General features: G+C 36.1%; 1 pseudogene; it reads left to right on the forward strand.

The window, feature by feature from the left end:
• Positions 1 to 21303, forward strand: part of LOC127695225 (ubiquitin-conjugating enzyme E2 G1-like) — a 72937-nt pseudogene that overhangs the window by 43025 nt on the left and 8609 nt on the right.

Raw genomic sequence — 21303 nt, forward strand, 5'->3', positions numbered from 1 at the left:
TTATTTGGCTTATTCATTTTACATAGAAATTTTAAAAAATGTAGAAAAAGTAATAAAGTGACATTTCTGAAACTTTTCAGCTTAATGTATTTTTATTTTTTAAGCCAGAGGACAATCTTGCTTTAAAAGAAAAAAAGCAAAACAAGACCCAAAAACCCAGAGAAGGCAAACTTTAAATTTCTGCAGCTTCTTAAAGTAGGAAGATACAAAGGAGGAAGAAGAAGCTATGTCTTTTGAATCAGGAAAAGTTAAATTTGTTTGAGTAATTCAGAAAATTGTGCATGTTCAACTTAGCCATACCCAGGGGCTCCATAAACAATCGCATAACTGGAGTTTTTTAGAGAGAGATGTTATTTGATAACATAATTATTATTTCAGTATTTGATAATAGAGTGCAAGGTTCTTCTACTTTCTTTGGTTTTCAAAATAATGTATTGCTTGCACAGAGTAGGCCAAGAATTGGATGATGAGATGGCTCTGTGGAAAAGATGTTGTTACCAAGCCTGCTGACCTGAGATTGATTCTTTACATGGTTGAAGAAGTATATCCCTCCCTCCCATCCTTTTTTCTCTGTAGCTTTGGCTGTCCTGGAACACATTCTATAGACCAGGCTAGCCTTGATCTCACAGATATCTGTCTGCCTCTGCCTCCTGAGTGCTGGCATTAAGCCAGCTGTGGGATAAGACCCAAATCAAAATGACAAAATGGTTTACTAGCACCTAATTATAACAGCCATGGCTGGTTGGTTTTGTGTGTGTATGTTAGTTACTCATGTATTGAAATACATTTGTCTATCCTTCACGGTTATTATTCATACTAATACTCAACTCATAACATTTTTAGCCAGTGGGGCTTCTAACTGATAGCTTTTGTTTTATTTAGTATTGAGAAGAGCCTAACACATTTTATTGAGTATTGAGAAGAGCCTAACATATTTTTTCCTTATGCCTCAGACTTAGAATCTGTCATTTCTTCACAAAACCCTGCTTCACTGTTAGCTGTAAATTTGTATTAGAAGACCATATTGTGGATACTAGGAATGTTCATCATACTGAGATGACTGTTTCCCTGAACCTTTTCTGGTGTATAAGCCTAGTTTTTAAAAAAACACTTTATGAATTTGTATTGATCCTAATAATTCATGTTTGTTCACTTTTCATATGCTCTCATCTTTTTAGAGACATGTCTGACAGGATCTTCTTTTCCCACCCTCCAAAAGCTGAAATCAGAGAGTATACACTATTATGCTTACTCTTAGTTTTTGTGGATTCATGCCTCTCCCCCTGCCCCAAATTAGTTGATTATTTCTCAGAGCGAGGTCTGATTCTATAGCCTGGGCTGCAAGGGAAGATCCTATTTAAAACAACAGCAGCAATAACCACAACCATTATAGTGTCATATGTCTGTAGTCTTAGCAAAGAGGCTAAAGGGTAAGGCCAGCCAGTCTACATACAAATTTCAGGCCCACTAAGACAAAATCGTGCCTTAAAAAAAACAAAACAAAACCAAAAAAAACTGAAAAATCAACCAAATAAAACTACTTGATTGCATGAATTTCATTTGCTCGTGGCTATGGCTACTGTAATTTTTCTATCTATCGAAACCTTAGAGAAACAATTTCCACTTGCACTTTTCCACCTTAACCTTGTTAGTGTTGTTCTAGTTATCTTTACTGCTTATGCTGAAGACGGTTTTGGCTCTCTTTTTTGAACCCAATGGCCTTAATTGAGATAGTGTTTCCATGCTGTAGAAGAGTGAACTTATCATTGTTGGCTATTTACTCTGTTAAACATATTAGCTTCTTTGTTTTCCTGCTTTCCTCTCTGGCAAAAACCCTGATATATTCTGAGGATGTCTCTCAGTGGTAGAAGACTTGCCTAGTGTATGCAAGGTCCAAAGTACAGTCTATAACTCTGCAAAGACAGCCCCTCTCCCAACATATACAACATATATGTGCTGTAGAAATTTAACATTAAGTAAGTTTCCCCCTTTCAAACAAGTATCTCATCTTGTGTTTCCTATTTTAATACATTTGTGTCATTTTAAGAACTAAGATGAGATATACTATGTTCAAATGTAATAAACAACATATATACAAATAATAGTAGATAAACATATCTATGTTCACAGTATTATACAACCATTAACCTTTTCTAGTTTCAAAACCATTTCACCACTTCATCAAGTATCTTCAGTGTTTGTGTTATTTATAAGTATGTACCAACATGCCTAGCATGGTTTTTAAAGAATGACTGCTTTCTTTTTAACTATGTATACATTTGTGTCTGTATATGGGTTTGTGCATTTGAGGCCAGAAGATGGCATCGTCTCCCCTAGAGCTGGAGTTACACCTAATATGGGTATTGGGAATCAAACTCAAGTTCTCTGCAACTGCTATATCACCTTTTTCTTTTTTTCTTTTCCTCTCTTTTCCTTTCTTTCTTTCTTTTTCTTTTTTTAGATTTATTTATTTATTTTATGTATATGAGTACAATGTAATTGTCTTCAGATACCAGAAGAGGGCATCGGATCCTATAATAGGTGGTTGTGAGCCACCATATGGTTGCTGGGAATTGAACTCAGGACATCTGGAAGAGCAGTTAGTGCTCTTAAATAACGAACCATCTCTCAAGCTCCCTGGTATATCATCTTTTAAGCTCTGAGCCATCTATCCAACTTTTTTTTTTTTTTTTTTTTTTTTTTGGTTTTTTGAGACAGGGTTTCTCTGTGTAGTCCTGGCTGTCCTGTAACTCACTCTGTAGACCAGGCTGGCCTCGAACTCAGAAACCCACCTGCCTCTGCCTCCCAAGTGCTGGGATTACAGGCGTGCGCCACCACGCCCGGCTATCTATCCAACTTCTAAAACTGGTTTTTGAACATTTAAACCTCCCAAGCTCGCCCTACTTTTTGAAAATGTATTAAGAACAAATACATTCCAATTCTTCCAAGGGTTATCATTGCTCCATGTATGAAGTTGAAACTTAGTATGGCTAACAAACGCCCTTACTTTCAAGTTTTTGCCATTTTGTCTTGTTTCATTTATGCCTCTTTGTTCAGTATAGGCCCAGTTCTTCATTGTAGATATTCTATAAGTCTTTCTCTTTCCCTTTCTCCCTCCAAGGCAGGGTCTCATTATTAGTCACAGTCATTTTGCAACTTAACCCACCTCTACTTCCCATGTTCTGGAATAAAATGTGTGTGTCCCTCTGTGCTGCACCCTCTTCCCCCTTTTTAAACTTTTGAGACTAGACATCACAATATAGACTTGGCTGGCCTCAGAGTTGTGGTGCTCTTCCTGCCTTTTTTTTTAAAGCTATTAAAGATTGTTATATGCCCTTCTTTTGTACTTCTTTAACCCCTATTCCTTGTACTACTTTTAGGTTACCTATTTCACATTGTCCTTACTTATATATTTTTCTGGAACAATGAACCCATGATAGTCAAATGCTAGGTAATACAATACAGGCTGCAACTATAATGAATAGGATTTTTAACAGAAGTCAAGATTATTTAATAAATTATTTTTAAAAAGGTTTTAAAGATAGGAGGGCAGTTCTTGAGCTAGACCTCAAAGGAACCATTCCCATCAACACTAAAGTGTGTATGTGTATTCTTTTTTAGTAGCTAGCAACATAGTTGGGATTCAGTGAAAGGTATATGATTATAAACATAATAAGTTTAAAATGCAAATCATATCTTAATGGTATTTTAAAATACAGATTTTATCTGTTTGCTTTGCTTATTAGATTTATAAAATCTGTGTTCAAAATCCAAGAAAAGAAGTTCTTTGTGTTAAAATACAATTTAATTCTTTATTTTTATCATTTTGTTGTTGTTGTCTGCATGTTGTGATGTACATTAATTACTTTATTGTTAGTTGGACAAAATAATTGATCAAAACAGCTTTAGGAAGAATTGTTTATGGTTCATCAATTATTTAGTTCGTCATGCTTGGTAAGGTATGATAGCTGCAATGTGACAGCAGTAAAATGATGGGAGTGGGTATGAGTCTTGTATTCTGTTTCACAATCCTTTTAGAATAGTTCCAACCACATTCCAAATTAAACTGTTTTAGAAGCACCCTCAGACATGCACAAGAGGTGTGTCTCCAAAGTAATTTCAAATTCCAGTAGATTGACAAATGAAGATGGACCTAATAGCCCTATATGAAGTTGTAATTGTTGAACTAAAACCACCTTTGATTGCTCAAAGTTATGGAGTTAGTGCTTCCATAGTTACCAGCACACTGTTTGGCATTTTATAGTACTCTGTGTTGTATTATATTTGCTTTCATGATTAGATGGCTTATCTTGATGATGGGCAAGTACTGTATGAGAATCATGTACTCATTTAGATTTCTGGCAAGTCCTTTCTAAACTGCTCTTAAACATGTTTTGTCCTTACTCACTGCCCAGTTTGAATCAGTCAGTCCTCAGCTCTCTTGACAAAATAATAACTTTTCTGGTGATTGTTGTGTATACTTACTATCATGATTCTTATCCTGCCTTCAAAGATGATAGTATATTAAAATTATCAAATTATATAGTATACCTATTATATATACCTATAGGTATATATAGTATACCTCTAATGTCAGTTACACTTACTTAAGGCTATTTGAAAAACTCATGTGATCTGCCCATTACAAAGACATCCTTATTTTATTACGTCCATCTCTGTAAACTCTTAAGGTTATACTCTTCCTAACCTGTTGTTTGATGATCCTTTGTTGGCCTTTGTTTTTCTACCTTACTAGTTCCTTGTCTCGATTCTTAATTTTCTGCCCTCATCATCTATTCTTCATGGCAGAACACTGTTTAGAAGAGAAGAATCTTATGATACCATCACTATTTCTGTAGGCACCAGCTATTCTTAGAAAGCTATTCCTGTTGCATAGTTGAATGTACCTCAAGGCATCATGGCAATCAGACATATGTTAATGTAAGTAAGAGTTGAAAACACTCGGCAATTCTGACGTAAAAGTGCTTTTGGTTGTTTTTTAAGAATTAGTCTTAAAGGCTATAGAAAACTTGCCATTTCTGATTTGATTTGACTTTTGATTTTCTTTCAACTAAAATCTCTTGTGAGAATCAGCCTTATTTGCATTTTGATTGCCTCTCATAAAACCTACCCAGAATTCTAAGAGCTTTGGTTGAATCCCAAGGTAGATGTAGGAAGACAAAACAATTCCATCTGGATAGGTTAATATACCCATGGCTTCCTTGTTGTATGGAAATGTTATAGTTATGAAGTAGCATTTTAATAGTTTTCATAGTTTATAGCTTATTTATGGTCATACTTTACCTGTTGGAGAAAAACTGTTTTAAAGTTTTTATTGAAATTTTCTTTTTCCACAGAACTCAACAAAAATCCAGTGGGAGGCTTTTCAGCAGGTTTAATAGACGACAATGATCTCTATCTTTGGAAAGTCCTTATTATTGGTCCTCCAGATACACTTTAGTAAGCATACTGGAACTGACATCTTCACTCCTTCAACTAAAATTAAAACTTAATTTTGAAAATTGAAAAAAATTCTAAAGTAGCAAGCAAAATGGTTATATCGAGTATCATTTCAATGTGATCATGTGTAGAGCCTTTGTGTTATGCTTGAAGCTCTAATGTCTAAAACATGTTTTTAAAAAGATAGCTTCAGAAATTTAAGCTATGTTGCTGCTGGAATAAATATGTTATGAAAAGCTTTTTCTAGTGAGGTTATATGTAACCCTCCCCCCCCCCCCCCACACACACAGGGTTTTTCTGTGTAGCCCTGGCTGTCCTGGAACTTTCTCTGTAGACCAGATTGACCTCAGAATCAGAGATCTGCGTGGTTCTGCCCCCTTAATCCTGGGATTTAAGATGTGTGCTATGTGCTACTATTGCCTGACTGTAAATAATTTACACACACACACACACACACACACACACACACACACCCTTCTATAATTTAGGATATTAATTTTTGTAAGCTTGGAGGAGAAGAGAAAATTTCATCTCTAATTATATATTTATGTGTGCTTCTGTGAGATTATGTTCATGTGAATGAAGGTGCACTAGGAGGCCATAGCTGTTGGATCCCCTGGAGCTGGAGTAACACCTGATTATAAACTGTTTGATATGAGTATTAAGATCAAATTCAAATCCTTTAGAGGCTCTTAACCTCTGAGCCATTGCTCCAGCCAAAAGAGAAAAAAGTCCTATGCAATTTAGAGAAATTTCTCAGTAGTTAAGAGTACTGAGGTCCTAGGTTCAATTCCCTATGGAAATGATTTTCCTTCTCATGTTTACCATGCCTTGACCCCAAAGGAAACACCATAATTAAGGATGACAGTTTTACTATTTTTTTAACACCACTTTTTAAAAATAATTTATTTTTCTTTTATGTTCATTAGTGTTTTGACTTCATGTAGGTCTGTGTGAGGGTGTTTAATCTCCTGGAACTGGAATTATAGACAAGTGTGAGCTGCCATGTGGGCTCTGGGAATTGAACCCAGGTCCCCTGGAAGAGCAGCCAGTGCTCTTAACTGCTTAGCTACCTCTCCAGCCCCAGTTTTACTGTTCTTAATGCCTTATTTATTAAAGAATAAGATTGCAATTTTTTTCTTTTTAAAAACAGCTCCTTTTTATGTAATTAAATCAATTAATATCTATGTGTATGGTGTTTTGCATGCATATATATATTCACTGTGTTTGTCTGGTATCTGAGGAGGTGGATGGCATGGGAACCTCTAGAACTGTACTTATAGATGGCTGTGACCTGTCCACCAATAGGTGCTGGGAATTGAACCTAGGGCCTCTGGAAGAACAGCCAGTACTCTTAACTAATGAGACATCTCTCTGGCCCTGAGATTTTTACATAGAATGTATTCTGTATATCTGTGTTTTATGACTTAAGGGAACTTTCAAGGTCTATTTTAATAATTTTATAACCTGGTCTTCACAGAGTATAGTTTATAAGACTATATTTTGTTAGTTTAGTGTTAGGACATAAAATAACTTATTAACTGACTACCAGTTGTTGAAAATGAGGCGAATGAGCTAGAGAATGATAACAGATCTTTACATCTGCAATTCTTTGGGACTGCACTTCCTTCTTGTAAGTCCTTCCCCCTAGCCCTCAAGTAGCTGTTTGAATATATATATGTATATATATATATATATATATATATTCAAAAAGTGGATATATATAAAAAGAAGGGCTGGTGAAGATGACTCAATAAATGTTTGCTATAGAAATGTGATGACAATTCCCAGAACCCATGTAAAAAAAAGTGTAATGTAGTAGCCTGTGTTTGTGATCCCAACACTCCTGTTGCAAGATGAGAGATAGAAATAGGAGAATTAACCCAGTTATCTTGGAGTAGACATTTGGCAGAAATGAGGGAAGCTCCCTCAAAAATAAGGTGGAAAAAGAGAGGAAAAAGTTAAAGCAATGTGGGAGTTCATGTTTTACACAGTGGGCAAAGGGTGGTTCATGCTTTGTTATAGTTTTTAGCAGTCATTGTTGCTCATATGTTTGTTTTGTTTTTGTTTTTGTTTTTGTTTTTGGATTTGGTTTTTTGAAACAGGTTTCTCTGTGTAGCCCTAGCTGTCCTGGAAATCACTCTGTAGACCAGGCTGGCCTTGAACTAAGAAATCCGCCTGCCTCTGCCTCCCAAGTGCTGGGATTAAAAGCTTGCGCCACCACTGCCCGGCTTCACATGTTTCTTTGAAAACAACATATGTTTCTTTTAAAATTGATATATTTGCATCCATCAGTTTTGCCAGTTGATTTAGGTGAATCTGGTCATGGCATGGCATTAGGATTCTTTCATAGCTGCCAGTAGCCACCGGAAACCAGTTTAGAGATAACTCTCTCACAATCACATTGTTATTTGAGGTAAATTTTATAAATTTTGCAAATCATACTATGTAAGTAACCTGGTCTATGATCCTAACACAGTTCTGGTCTGTTCTTCATGTTTATTCTTCTGTGTTTAAAATAGTGTTTGGTTTTATTCCCTCCAGGCATAGTACCTCTAGGGGATACAGAGGAACATTTTGATGATAGGATTCCTTTACCCTTAGTGTAGCTATAAAATAATGAGAATTATTCTCCTAAACCAAGTTCTTATGGAACATTGTTTAGGAATCCAGGCTTAAAGCTTCAACTCTTAAGGGATCACTGAATTTTTTATCCTTACATGCATTTGTGTCAAGTATTATTAGTTGATCAACAAACACACACACTTCTGGGTTTTTAAAAGATAGCTACTCGAGCATGTGGTGCAAACTTTTAATCCCAGCACCAGGCAGCAGGGCTCCATAGTGATACCCTGTCTCATATAAAGTCCATATAGTAAGACCATTTTAGTTAACAGCTCATTCTTTTTATTAACACCCCATTTTACTGCCCCCTCCCTGCGCACGTGTGTGAGGCTAGGTTGGCCTCAAACTCAGAAATTTGCTGGCTTTTGTCTCTTGAGTGCAGGAATTAGAGGCATGTATAACTACTGCCCAGCTTATTTTTATTATCTATAATTATGTGCTCATGTTGTAGAAATTTTAAATCCCAATCCCGAGTTTCTACCCTCCTTTGATCATTCAGTTCCTGGATAAAAGACACACTCAAACTTTGTATTTGTAATAAGCCTTAATCAGCATTAAGAGCTGGGGAGATATCTATCCTGTATACTATTATTTCTGTTTCCCAGCCAATAGTCCTATTATATAATTTGCCATGTTTCTTCTGGGTTGCACTTAACTCTAACTGGCCATACAACATGGCCATTACTTCAAGATTAATCTAACTGGAGGCAGCTTCTCCTCCATTCACTTCCTTCTTTCCCTTTCTCAAGGTTTTCCTCTGACCTCCAGCCCTGGAATCCTAATCCCTGCCTATGTCTGTAGGCTGTGAGCATCTTTATTTACCAATGGGAAATAACTTGGGGCCCAGGTCACATAGCATCAATTGACTCTACATTAGGACTCTCTGGTCTTTGGAGCAATGCTAATACTGGTCTTGAGGAACCAGTATTAGCACTAGAATACAAGCAATATCAAGCCAACCCAGTACATATACAGGTCTCTGTGTAGGTATGTGTATGTGAGTGGAGTTGCTTCTCAGAGGTTGAACTTGTAAGATCTCGTTGGAACTGTGCTTGTAGTGGTTGTGAGCCACCTGACTCCTCAAACAGATCAATGCTGTTAACTGCTGAACCATCTGCCATCTATTCGACTCTGATTGTGGGTTATAAAATGTATTTCTCACTGTATGTTTCTAAAAGTGTTGGCTGTTGGTTTGTAATGTGAATAGCAGACATGTTTGTGGCAACTTTGAATGTACTAATGAGACACTGGCCACTTTATCCAGTGCTTTTCTGAAATCTGTAACTTTTGTTTAGGGAAGAAGAGACCGTGTGCCTGGGACAGGTCCTGAGAAAATAGCTAGAAAGGTGTCAGGACAAAGGACAGGGAAAGACTTTATAAATGGAAGCTTTCTAAAATGTTACTTGTTGGGGGAGATAGGTACTAGGACAATTTTATTAGAGTTTGAAAGAAAAACCCGAGATCTGGCAAACTAAATCTTAATAGCTTCTTAGTGGAGGACAACGGAGGAGAGAAGGAGAAGACCCTGCCATTTAAACTGTCCACATAAGAGGTTAGTTTACATGGCTGTGGTGGAGGGTGGGAGGGAGCTTAGAAAAAGAGTAAGGAAGCACAAAATGTTGGGGAAAGGGCCAAGTGGTAAGGCAGTGGCTCTCAACCTGTGAGGCACAACCCCTTGTGGTGGTTGAATGACCCTTTCATAGAGGTCATATCAGATACCATCCTGCATATCATATTTACATTTATGATTCATAACAAAAGCAAAATTACAGTCATGAAGTAGCATCAAAAAATTATTTTATTGTTGGAGGTCGCCACAACATGAGGATTGCAACATTAGAAAGGTTAAGAACTACTGTGTTAGGGAAGTGTGCTTACAAAAGAAAGATAAAGGGCTGGAGAGATGGCTCAGCAGTTAAGAGCACTGACTGCTCTTCCAGAGGTCCTGAGTTCAATTCCCAGCAACTACATGGTGGTTCACCACCATCGTTAATGGGATTTGATGCTCTTTTCTGGTGTGTCTGAAGATAGCTGCAATGTACTCATATATAAAATAAATAAACCTTAAAGGAAGGGGTGGATGGGGGAACAGGGGGAGGGAAGAGGGCTTATGGGACTTTCGGGGAGTGGGGAGCCAGAAAAGGGGAAATCATTTGAAATGGAAGTAAAAAATATATCGAATAAAAAAAAAAGATAAAGAAGACAAGGAAAAGCAGACAGACTTAAATGACATTTACAAGGCTGTTAATTTTAAGTACTTTATAGCATGTTCTTAAAAAGCACTTATTGACTTAAGTGCAAGAAAGTGATCTTGTAGTTATTTCAATAATGTGAAGAGGATAGACTGATTGAAAATAAGTTGGCATGGATTTGAGTGGTATTTAAATCTCAGTGATAGTGGTCTGAGGTGTTAACTCAGAGAAAGTGTTATGCCAAAATTCTGTAAAAATATGGTATGCTGTTTTGTGATAGTATAACTAACCTTCACTTAATTACTAAAGGACACTCCACACTATTTACAGTCTGTGTAATCAGTGCCTAGTACATTTAAGTGTTACTTTAAGACTGATAGTTGCCATGGCTGTTACAGAGAGAAACATCTTGAAAAACAAAACAAAAAGATTGATAGTTACTGAGTATTTATGTAGTGTGATGGCTTATATGCTTGTTCCAAGCAGTGGCACTATTAGGAGGTGTGGCCTTGTTGGAATAGGTGTGTCACTGTGGGTGTGAGCTTAAGACCCTCACCCTAGCTGCCTCGAAGTCAGCCCTACTAGCTGCCTTCAGATGAAGATATATAACTCTCAGCTTCTCCTGTACCAGTGAGTATCTGGATTCCTGCTTTGATGACAATGGACTAACCTCTAAACTGTAAGCCAACCCCAATTAAATATTGCCTTTTATAAGACTTGCCTTGGTCGTGGTATCTGTTCACAGTAGTAAAACCCTAAGACATGTAGTTATTTTACCCATCTTCACCTAGCATAATTTTTTTTAAATCTGTATCCAATATTGAATTTTTCTAGTGCTGCCAAGAATAGATTTTCTTAGCCAGGTTTGCTGGTGCATGGCTTTAATCCCAGCATTTGGGAGGCAGAGACAAGCTGATCTTTGAATTTGAGGCCAGCCTAGTCTATAGAGAGAATTCTAGGACAGTCAGTGCTACAGAGAGAAACCCCATCTTGACCCAAACCGTTTCCTCCAAGTAACTTTTCTTATGTGTATCACGTTTGGAAAGAAAGGACCAAGCTCTTTAGGCAAGTGCTGGACCACTGACAGATTCTGAACCCCAAAATAGAGTTTTTTGTTTTTGTTTTTAATTGAAAAGGGGGTCTTGATATGTAGTTTGGGTTACTTTAAATTCAGTAGGCCTTCTGCCTCATACTTTCCAATGCTAGATTATAGGCATGTGCCATACCCAGTTAAGACTTTTGTGATTTAATTTACAAAAATAACAAAAGGAGGTTTTGTGCCAGAAATATGACCTTGGTTTTCAAATGTTCAGCAGTTGGTTATATAATTCCTTAACATCATGTTAATTGTTCCAATACTTTCTACCAATACTTTCTACATGGAGAAATATTTTTACTTCACTGCTACTTCAATGTCTTTTTTCTTCCCCATAGTCAAATCTTTTTATGTGTGAACAATAATAAATACAGTCTGTCTACTTTGTGATTTTTACCTATGAGTTTTTTAGTTCCTCTGTCCTAACTTGACACTGAAAGTTTGTATACTCACAAATTGGCTGCCACTAAGCCAGGTGGGTTTTTTTAATTTTTTAATTTATTAATTATTTTATTTATTTATTTATTTATTTATTTATTTATGTAAGGTGGTTTTTTGGGGGAGTGGGTAAAGTGAGGTAGGAGAGGCACAGGTAGATGATCCTTAGGTAAAGTAGAGGATAAGTGAATCCATTAAAAAAAAACATTTGAGAACTAGCGTAATTATTAGAAAAACATCCGCCTTAAAATTTTTTAGGGCAACACTATTAAGTAAATTTGACAATTACTTATTTAATTACACAATTTGGAGGGGCAGTAGCTACTTTTTAGCATGAGAATTCCAGTCAGATATTGTGAAGCTTTTGAATGAATTAAATCAACCAAAATGAAGTGACCTGGGAGAAATGAGGTACAGATATTTTGTAGAGACTTTTCTAATACCCCTTTACATATATTCTTGGCTCTTTTATGGATTTCTAGCTTTCTCAAATTCTGTCTGTCTACTTATTTTCTACTCTAATTTTAAAATGCTTATTTTTAAGACTAATTACTTTCTTTTTAATCCTTGATATCTGTGCTACATTTTATGTTCATCCCTCCATGGGAAAAAACAGCTTTTAAAAAAACTAAAAAGATTGTGTTCATGTGTCTGAATGAGTAATATAAACATCACATGGGTGCAGGTGCCCCTGGAGGCCTGAAGAAGGCACTGGATCCCTGAAATTGGAGGACCAGGCAGCTGTGAGCTGCCACATGCAGATGCTGAGAACTGAGCCTTTGCACGAGTAGTAAGTGCTCTGTGTCATTCCTCCAGCCTTACATCGTTCCTTTTTCATGGTTATGCTTTATACTAGCTTTATTTTATTTTTTTCACTTCTAGCTAATTTCTGATGACTTATTATTTGGAGGCCGGGTCTCATGTATCCAAGACTAGCCTTCAGTACCTTGCTATATATTAGAGGACCTCTGTTCCTAGTTGTCTTTCTGCTAGTCTCCTCCCATTGCCTCAGAAACTAGTTTTATTCCTTTTTTAGAGACCTTTATTTGTATTATGTACCACCCTCTTTTAATCCCCCACCCTTAAAATCAAGAGAAAAGATCTTTCTCAGGCTGATATGGTCTTTATTATTTGACTAGGCTGGCCTTGAACTTATGAGAATCACCTTGAGTTGCCAAGCATGCACAACCACACAGACTCTCCATATATAAATGTTAATTTTTTCACCAAATTATCCCCTTCATTGTGCGCTTTACCATTTTTCCATTTAATCTTTTATGAACTTTTTCTTACTGTTTTCATCAAGTGTGATTTTCTTTTCAGACTCTGAGCCCTCAGCTTACCTCCTTACTATTTGGAAATATTTGATATTAATAGCACGCCCTAGCTCCCCACGTCCCCTTTAATGTTTACCCTGTGCATGCAGTGCCTATGGAGTCCAGAAGAGGGCGGCTGATAGCCTTGGAATTAGAGTTACAGATGCTTGTCTCTGTGTGTGTTGGGAATTAAACCCTGGTTTTCTGGAATATCAGCTAGTTCCCTCAACTGCTAAATAATCTCAAACATTTTTTAAGCAGAAAAAAGTAATAAAATCCAGTATTTATAATTAAAATTTCAATCTGTACTGAAATGTGCAAAGCACATTAAAAGGATCCCATGTCTTATATCCTACAGTTGATAACTGTTACATGTAACGTGTTGTTCTTATTGTTATTATTGCTGTTATCATCATCATCATCATCATCATCACCATTTGATTTTGTTTTTGAGACAGGGTTTCACTATGTATCTTTGGCTGTCCTGGAACTCACTCTGGAAACCAGGCTGGCTTCCAACTCAGAGCCTGGCTTTTTTCTTTTGAGATATGATCTCTGCCATTTTTTCTTTCCTATATTCTTTTTAAAGATTAATTTATGTTTATGAATGCACTGTAGCTATTTTCACATATATCAGAGGACATCAGATCCCATTACAGATGGTTGTGAACCACCATGTGGAATTGAACTCAGGACCTCTGGAAGAGCAATCAATGAGTGCTCGAACTGCTGAACCATCTCTCCAGCCCCTCACTTTTTTTTTAGTATACATATATAGCAATATCTCTATTCATAATCCCGCACTACAATCCTCCAAGCTCATAACCACAGTGACTAGAGACTTCCCTCAAACTTGAAGGATGAAGAACAGCATTCTGTTGAGTGTTAACATTACACATGGGCTTAAACAGACCAGCAAATAGTCAGCAGGATTGGAACCTGTGCTTGGAGAAGGGATTTCTAGTCTATTGCCTTAACCACTTGGCTGTGACCACAGCTGTGTTTCTATTTTTATGTCAGTGTACAAACATCTGTCCCCATCTTTTAAAAATTAACTTATTAGTGTGAGTGTGCATAATGTGTATGTGGGTATGTGCTCCACAGCATAGATAAAGAGGCCAGGTGACAAATTTGTAGAGTTTGTTCTTTCCATCCATCTTTAAGTAGGTTTTGGTGACAGAGCTCAGGTGTCAGGCTTGTGTATCAAGTGCCTTTATTTCCTGAACCATCTTATCAGTCTAATACACACCTTTTAGAGATTGGGTCTTGCTGTGTAGCCCAGGATGACCTTGAGCTAGATATCAGGTGCTAGAATTCCATGTGAATATCACCATTTAGTCATTTTTGCTTCCTAAGGCTGGCTTGATTTCTTCTAGCTGTATGGACAGTTACTTGTGAGTTGCCATTTGGGTGCTGGGAATCAAACCTATATCCTCTGCAAGAATAAGTACTCTTAACAATTGAATAATTTCTGTAGTCTCCAGTTAGCATTCACATAATTCATCTGCTCAGGGATTGCTATTCACAGTGGACTGGGTCCTCCCATGTCAGTCATCAGTCATGACAATCTTTCACAGACATTATCATAGGCAAATATGACCCAGAAAATTCTTTAATGGAAGTGTTCTCCTTTCAGGTGGTTCTAGGGTCAAGTAGATAATAAAAACTAACCAAGACACAAGCCATTTTCAGAGTGTTACTGGGTAGTACATTAGATAGTACAGACAGAGTATCAATATTGCAGCATTTCCTTTCTGGAAAGTTAGTAGTATAAAACCTCTCTGGGAGACGTTTTTATTTATTACTGTCCTTCTAATGAAGTTTTAATATACGATGAAATGAACAAACGAGATAAATAGAAGTATGGCAATCTGATATCAGAAAGGGAAATCACAAAATATATGCCTAAACTTTAAGATGAGAAAGAGGTCTGGGTATGACCAGAGCATAGAAGAAAGATTATTTGAAACCAATATAGAAAATTCAGCAAATTGAATCATGTAGACAAGATTAAACTTCCTGAATTTCATTTGAAGACATATACTGAAAAGACTTTTACCATATCACCAATAATCTGATCTGGACACCTCTGTTTCCAAGTGTTCCTTTTAGTTTTACTAATTATCTGAGAGTTTAGCAAAGCAGAACTTATAGTAGTTTATTAAATTGTGTATTTGTATTTAGGAAACTAGTATTTTTGTCTACCTTTTTTGTTGGCTTATCATCTGTACCCTTTTATTTGTCTGATTGAGTACTTATAAAGAATAACTTAAATTCATGAACCTGGTTTTTCTTTTAATTTTTCAGTGAAGGTGGTGTTTTTAAGGCTTATCTCATTTTCCCAAAAGATTATCCCCTCCGGCCTCCTAAAATGAAATTCATTACAGATATTTGGCCCCCAAATGGTAAGTTTTCTAATTTTATTTTCACATTTGCAAGTTTAATGATCTGTCACTAAAGATTTCACAACTATCTCAGTAAAAGTGCTAAGTGATTTTATGGTTTTTTTGTGCATATGGTCTTGTAATTGACTCTAAATACAAAGGTTCTTAGGTTCCTTCCTTCCTTCCTTCCTTCCTTCCTTCCTTCCTTCCTTCCTTCCTTCCTTCCTTCCTTCCCTTCCCTTCCCTTCCCTTCCCTTCCCTTCCCTTCCCTTCCTTCCTTTCCTTCCTTCCCTTTTTTTTCTTTTTTCTTAGTTTTCTGCTTTGTTTGGAGATGAGGAGTAGCAGGCTTGAGTTCCAGATCAACATGGACCTCACTATGTAGCTAAAGTTTGCCTTGAACTTTTGGTAATCTTTGTGTCTTAAGTTGCCAATTGGTCGGCTTACAGGCAAGAGCCGCTACCACACTCTGGGAATGTTTACCTAGCATGCACAAAATCTTAGATTTGCTCTTCAACATTGCATAAAATGTATGTGGTGATGATGCAAACATGTACTCTTCTAGCTATATAACAAAGAAAGTTGTAAAGGTGTATCCCAAAATCTTATAGATTGCAGAATTATTTATGTTAGCTAAAAAGTTATGGCTAAAAGTTAGCCATAATACTAGTGCCTATCAGTTGATGAAAGTAAAAGCAAACTACTGCATATACATATAATGAAACGTGATTTGATTTATAAAAGTGTTTGGTATGATTTGGTAACAAAAAAGTGAAACCAGATGCCTTTGGTATCTGTCAGTGTCTGCCTTCACATGCACGGCCATACACAGGCATATGTTCATACATGGAAAATAAATATTTTTTTCAAATTAACAAACAGATGGAAGCAATCATTTAATAATTCCACTTATGAAATTTCAAGAATATGCAACTCTGAAGAGTATATTCATGGTTGTTTAGGACTGCTGGACAGCTTGAAGGGGAGAAGGGTCAATATAGATTATAAAAGAATTTGTGGGGGTGGTAATGACGACAAAAGTTCCTAAAAATGTGTGTGCTTTGGTTGTATAACTGAGAAGTGTACTATATAGAAACAATTGGATTGTATGCTTCAACTAGATGAATAATGTGTTGGGTGTTAAAGTTATTATGGAGATAGCTGGTAAAATTGTTCAGTGAGTTAAAGTTCTTGCCATGGAAGCCTAGTAATCTGAGTTTGATCCCTGGAATCCATATAGAGGTAGATATCGCATTCCACTAAGTTATGCTCTGGCCTCTGCACATGGTCTGTGGCCTATGTGTTCATAGATACACACAATAATAATAATAAAATAATTTCCAAAAACACTACATAGCAAATAGTAATTTGTGTAGCTTAGATGTATGTCAGTTTAGACCTCTCTCTCTCTTCTGTTGTTGGTTTTTACTTGTTTGTCATTTTGGTTTAGTTTTTTTTTTTTTGTTTGTTTGGTTGGTTGGTTCTTTTATTTTTGAGACAGGTTGTCACTGTAACATTGGCTGGCCTGAAATTATGTATGTAGATCAGGCTGGCATTAAACTCAGAAATTATCCTGCTTTTGCCTGTCATGTGCTGGAATTAAAGATTTGTACTGTCATGCCTAGCTTTCTTTTTTTTTTTTTTAGAAACAAAAGTCCCTTTAATGAAAACCTTACAAAATTATCCCAAATTGCACGTGATTTTTTTTCAATTCTTTTTTTTATTATTATTTATTTACATTTCAAATGATTTCCCCTTTTCTAGCCCCCCCAACTCCCCGAAAGTCCCGTAAGCCCCCTTCTCTTCCCCTGTCCTCCCTCCCACCCCTTCCCAGTTCCCCGTTCTGGTTTTGCCAAATACTGTTTCACTGAGTCTTTCCAGAACCAGGGACCACTCCTGCTTTCTTCTTGTATCTCATTTGATGTGTGGATTATGTTTTGGGTATTCCAGTTTTCTAGGTTAATAACCACTTATTAGTGAGTGCATACCATGATTCACCTTTTGAGTCTGGGTTACCTCACTTAGTATGATGTTCTCTAGCTCCATCCATTTGCCTAAGAATTTCATGAATTCATTGTTTCTAATGGCTGAATAGTACTCCATTGTGTAGATATACCACATTTTTTGCATCCACTCTTCTGTTGAGGGATACCTGGGTTCTTTCCAGCATCTGGCAATTATAAATAGGGCTGCTACGAACATAGTAGAGCATGTATCCTTATTACATGGTGGGGAATCCTCTGGGTATATGCCCAGGAGTGGTATAGCAGGATCTTCTGGAAGTGAGGTGCCCAGTTTTCGGAGGAACCGCCAGACTGCTTTCCAGAGTGGTTGTACCAATTTGCAACCCCACCAGCTGTGGAAGAGTGTTCCTCTTTCTCCGCACCCTCTCCAACACCTGCTGTCTCCTGAATTTTTAATCTTAGCCATTCTGACTGGACAGGGTTTTCAAGTGGATTTAGTATTAGAAATAAATCCATTTGTAAAGAGCAATGAGATGAAAGGGAAAAAATAACAGACAAAACATTGTATGGGGAATTAAGAGCATTTTGGCAAAATAAATGTAAATATTAAGTGTATAGCTAGCTATAGAGTTAATAATTAACATCTCACAGAGAACATAGTTGTCATTCAACATACTTTTGGAAACGTTGCTTAAATCAGAGATCACTAGAATTTAAACAGTGTCAGTATAGAAGAACTTTTGTCTTGAATAAGACAGCCATAATGGCATCAGTGTTTATTTCTGATGACTATATAAATGACATATTTATTTTAAAAATGTGATTCGGCATGATTCTAATTTTGGTCATTCAACTTGGAATGCATTCTACCAACATTTAATGATGAATCTTGAAGACATGATAATTGAAATATGACAAATTTAAAAGAACAAAACTGATTGTGTGATTCTGCTTCAGTGAAATATTTAATTAAAATAGAACGGGGCATTTTAGACACTGAAGATTTAGGGAAAGTAAAGAATTTGTATAGGCAATTTGATTTGAGGAAGATGTATAGTGGTTGTAATTGTGTATCATTGTGATTTTTAATTCTTAACTGAGAAATGGAAAAAATTGTAATTTTATTTGCTATATATAGTACAATAAAAATAAATTTCATGTCAACAGATATTAATTTGTTAATTAATGAGATAGATATTCTCATTTTTGAAGTGATGTGTAAAATTAAAATATTTTAAGATTCTATAGCTTTAAATCTAAAATGATTCAAATTTAAATGACTAGTAATTGTTTTTGTTTCTTGAGACAGGGTTTCTCTGTGTAGTCCTGGCTGTTCTGGAGCTCACTCTGTAAACTAGACTGGCCTCTAACTCTTAGAGATCTTCCTGCCTCTGCCTTCTGAGTACTGGGACAAAAAACATTCACCATTACTGTTCTACCAAATGATTGCTTTTTAAAAGTCATTTTCTTTTAAAATTGTTATTATTATTATTATTGTGGTGTTTGCTTATGTATGTATGTATGTATGTATGTATGTATGTGTGTATGTATGTATGTATCCACCCATCTTATCTATCTATCTACCTACCTATCTATCTATCTATCTATCTATCTATCTATCTATCTATCTATCTATCTATCTATCTATCTTATCTGTCTATCTATCTATTATCTATCTTATCTATCTATCATCTATCCATCTATCTTATCTATCTATTATCTATCTATCATCTATCTATCCTATCTATCTATCCTATCTATCTATCCATCTTATCTATCTATCTTATCTATCCTATGTATCTATGTATCTATCTATCTAATCTATCTTCTCTATCATCTATCTATCTATCTTATCTGTCTTATCTATATATCTTATCTATCTATCTTATCTATTCTACCTATCTTATCTATCTATCTTATCTATTTATCTATCTATCAGGTCTTATCATCTACCCTTGGCTGGCATGGAACTCAGAAATCTGTCTGCTTCCACCTCCTATATTATGTGATTAAAGGCATGGCCCACCACACTATATTATTATTAATTTGTTCTGTGTGTATGGGTGCTTTGCCTGCATGTAGGTGGGTCCTTGTATATGTGTACCTGGTGCCTCAAGATCACAAAAGTGGGTTTTGTATATCCTAGGACTACAATTATATAAGGTTGTGCTGCCACATAGTTGCTGGGAATCAAACTCAAGTCCTCTGGAAGAACAGCGAATACTCTTAACAATGGAGTAATCTTAACAGACCCATTAATGATTTGGGGGTTGGAGGTTGATACAAGGTCTCATGCATTCCAGGCTGGCCTTGATCTTGTAGCTAAGGATATCCTTGAACTACTAATCTTTCTATTTATGTTTACCTCTTGAGTGTTGAACTTATAAATATGTGCTGTCATGACTGGTTTATAGGATGCTGGATGTGGGACCAAGGCTATGCATTCTGGGCAAGTCCTCTTTTCTCTGAGCTACATATACCCTTCAGTTCCTATCTTCCAAATCTTGATCTTAAGTAGATTCCTTCTGATGGAATTATATACAATTATTCAATCTCATTTTTTCAAAGACAGTTCCTTATTTTGTAAAACGTAGTGGAAAACAAAAACAACATTTTGGGCTGAATGTTACAATGTTTAATACTGTTCCTTTTTTATTTGTTAATTCCATTTTGTTGGATTTCACAAGCCATGGGAGTGGGTTAAGAAGAGAAACCTCAGTTAAAGGAAAGTTTCTGTATAAATCAGCAAAAACATGAGTTTTTGATTACATGTGAAGAGTAATTTTGCTTTACAGTAGGGCTTCCAAAAGTACTTGTTGGATTGATTAATTTTATATCCCTTGACATACAAACACCCACCCTCCCTCCTTTCCTCCCTCCCTCCTTCTGTTTCTGTCTCTCCCTATTCCCTCAGTCTCCCTGTGTTCTTTAACCATGAGTTGGGATAGGAAGATTGCTAACAGGGACAGTTAAAACTCTTTCAAACAACAGCCAACCAAACAAGCATACATATGTTATTACTGATTGAAATCTTTTTATACTCAGAAAATTTATTTATTCCTACTTGTTTTGTAAACTTCTTCAAGTAATAGTATTTTTGACAGAAGACATTTACTGTGAAAAGTTACTTTTATTAATTGCTGATATAATTATTTGAATATGTTTATAGATTAATACTGTAGGATTTTTTGAGAATATTTACTTTTGGATAAAATAATGCAAAGTGAGATATAGTTGTGTCTTTCTTTATCCCCTATAAAATTGACGATATTTCTGTATTTCTACCCCACTGACTGTTACTATATGGAACTTGCATTTAAAATGAGTTTGTGAAGTAGATTATGAGTATCACTTATTTATTTTAAAGCTTTTGTTATTGTGTATATTTATGTTTATGAGTGTTCTGTCTGCATATATGTATGTGTACCATGTACCTATGGATGTAGGACAAAGGTGTTGGCTCCCCTGGAAGCAGAATTACAGATGATTGTGAATTGCCTTGTGGGTGCTGGGAATTAAACTTAGGTCCTCTGCAAGAGCCCCAGTGTTATTAACCACTGCAACATCTCTCTAGCCCCTATTTTATTATTTTTAGTATGTGGATGTTGTGCATATATATATATATATATATATATATATATATATATATATATATATATATATATATATATATATATGTCTGTATACCACATGCATGCCTGGTATCCACAGAGGCCAGAAAAGGGTGTCAGATTCTCTGGGACTGTAGGGTGTGAACTCTCATGTGAGTTCTCAGAATCGTACTCTGGTCTTCTGTGAGAGCAGCCAGTGTTTCTAAAGATATATTTATTT

Source organism: Apodemus sylvaticus, chromosome 10, assembly GCF_947179515.1.
Source record: "Apodemus sylvaticus chromosome 10, mApoSyl1.1, whole genome shotgun sequence".
Taxonomy (NCBI): Eukaryota; Metazoa; Chordata; class Mammalia; order Rodentia; family Muridae; genus Apodemus; species Apodemus sylvaticus.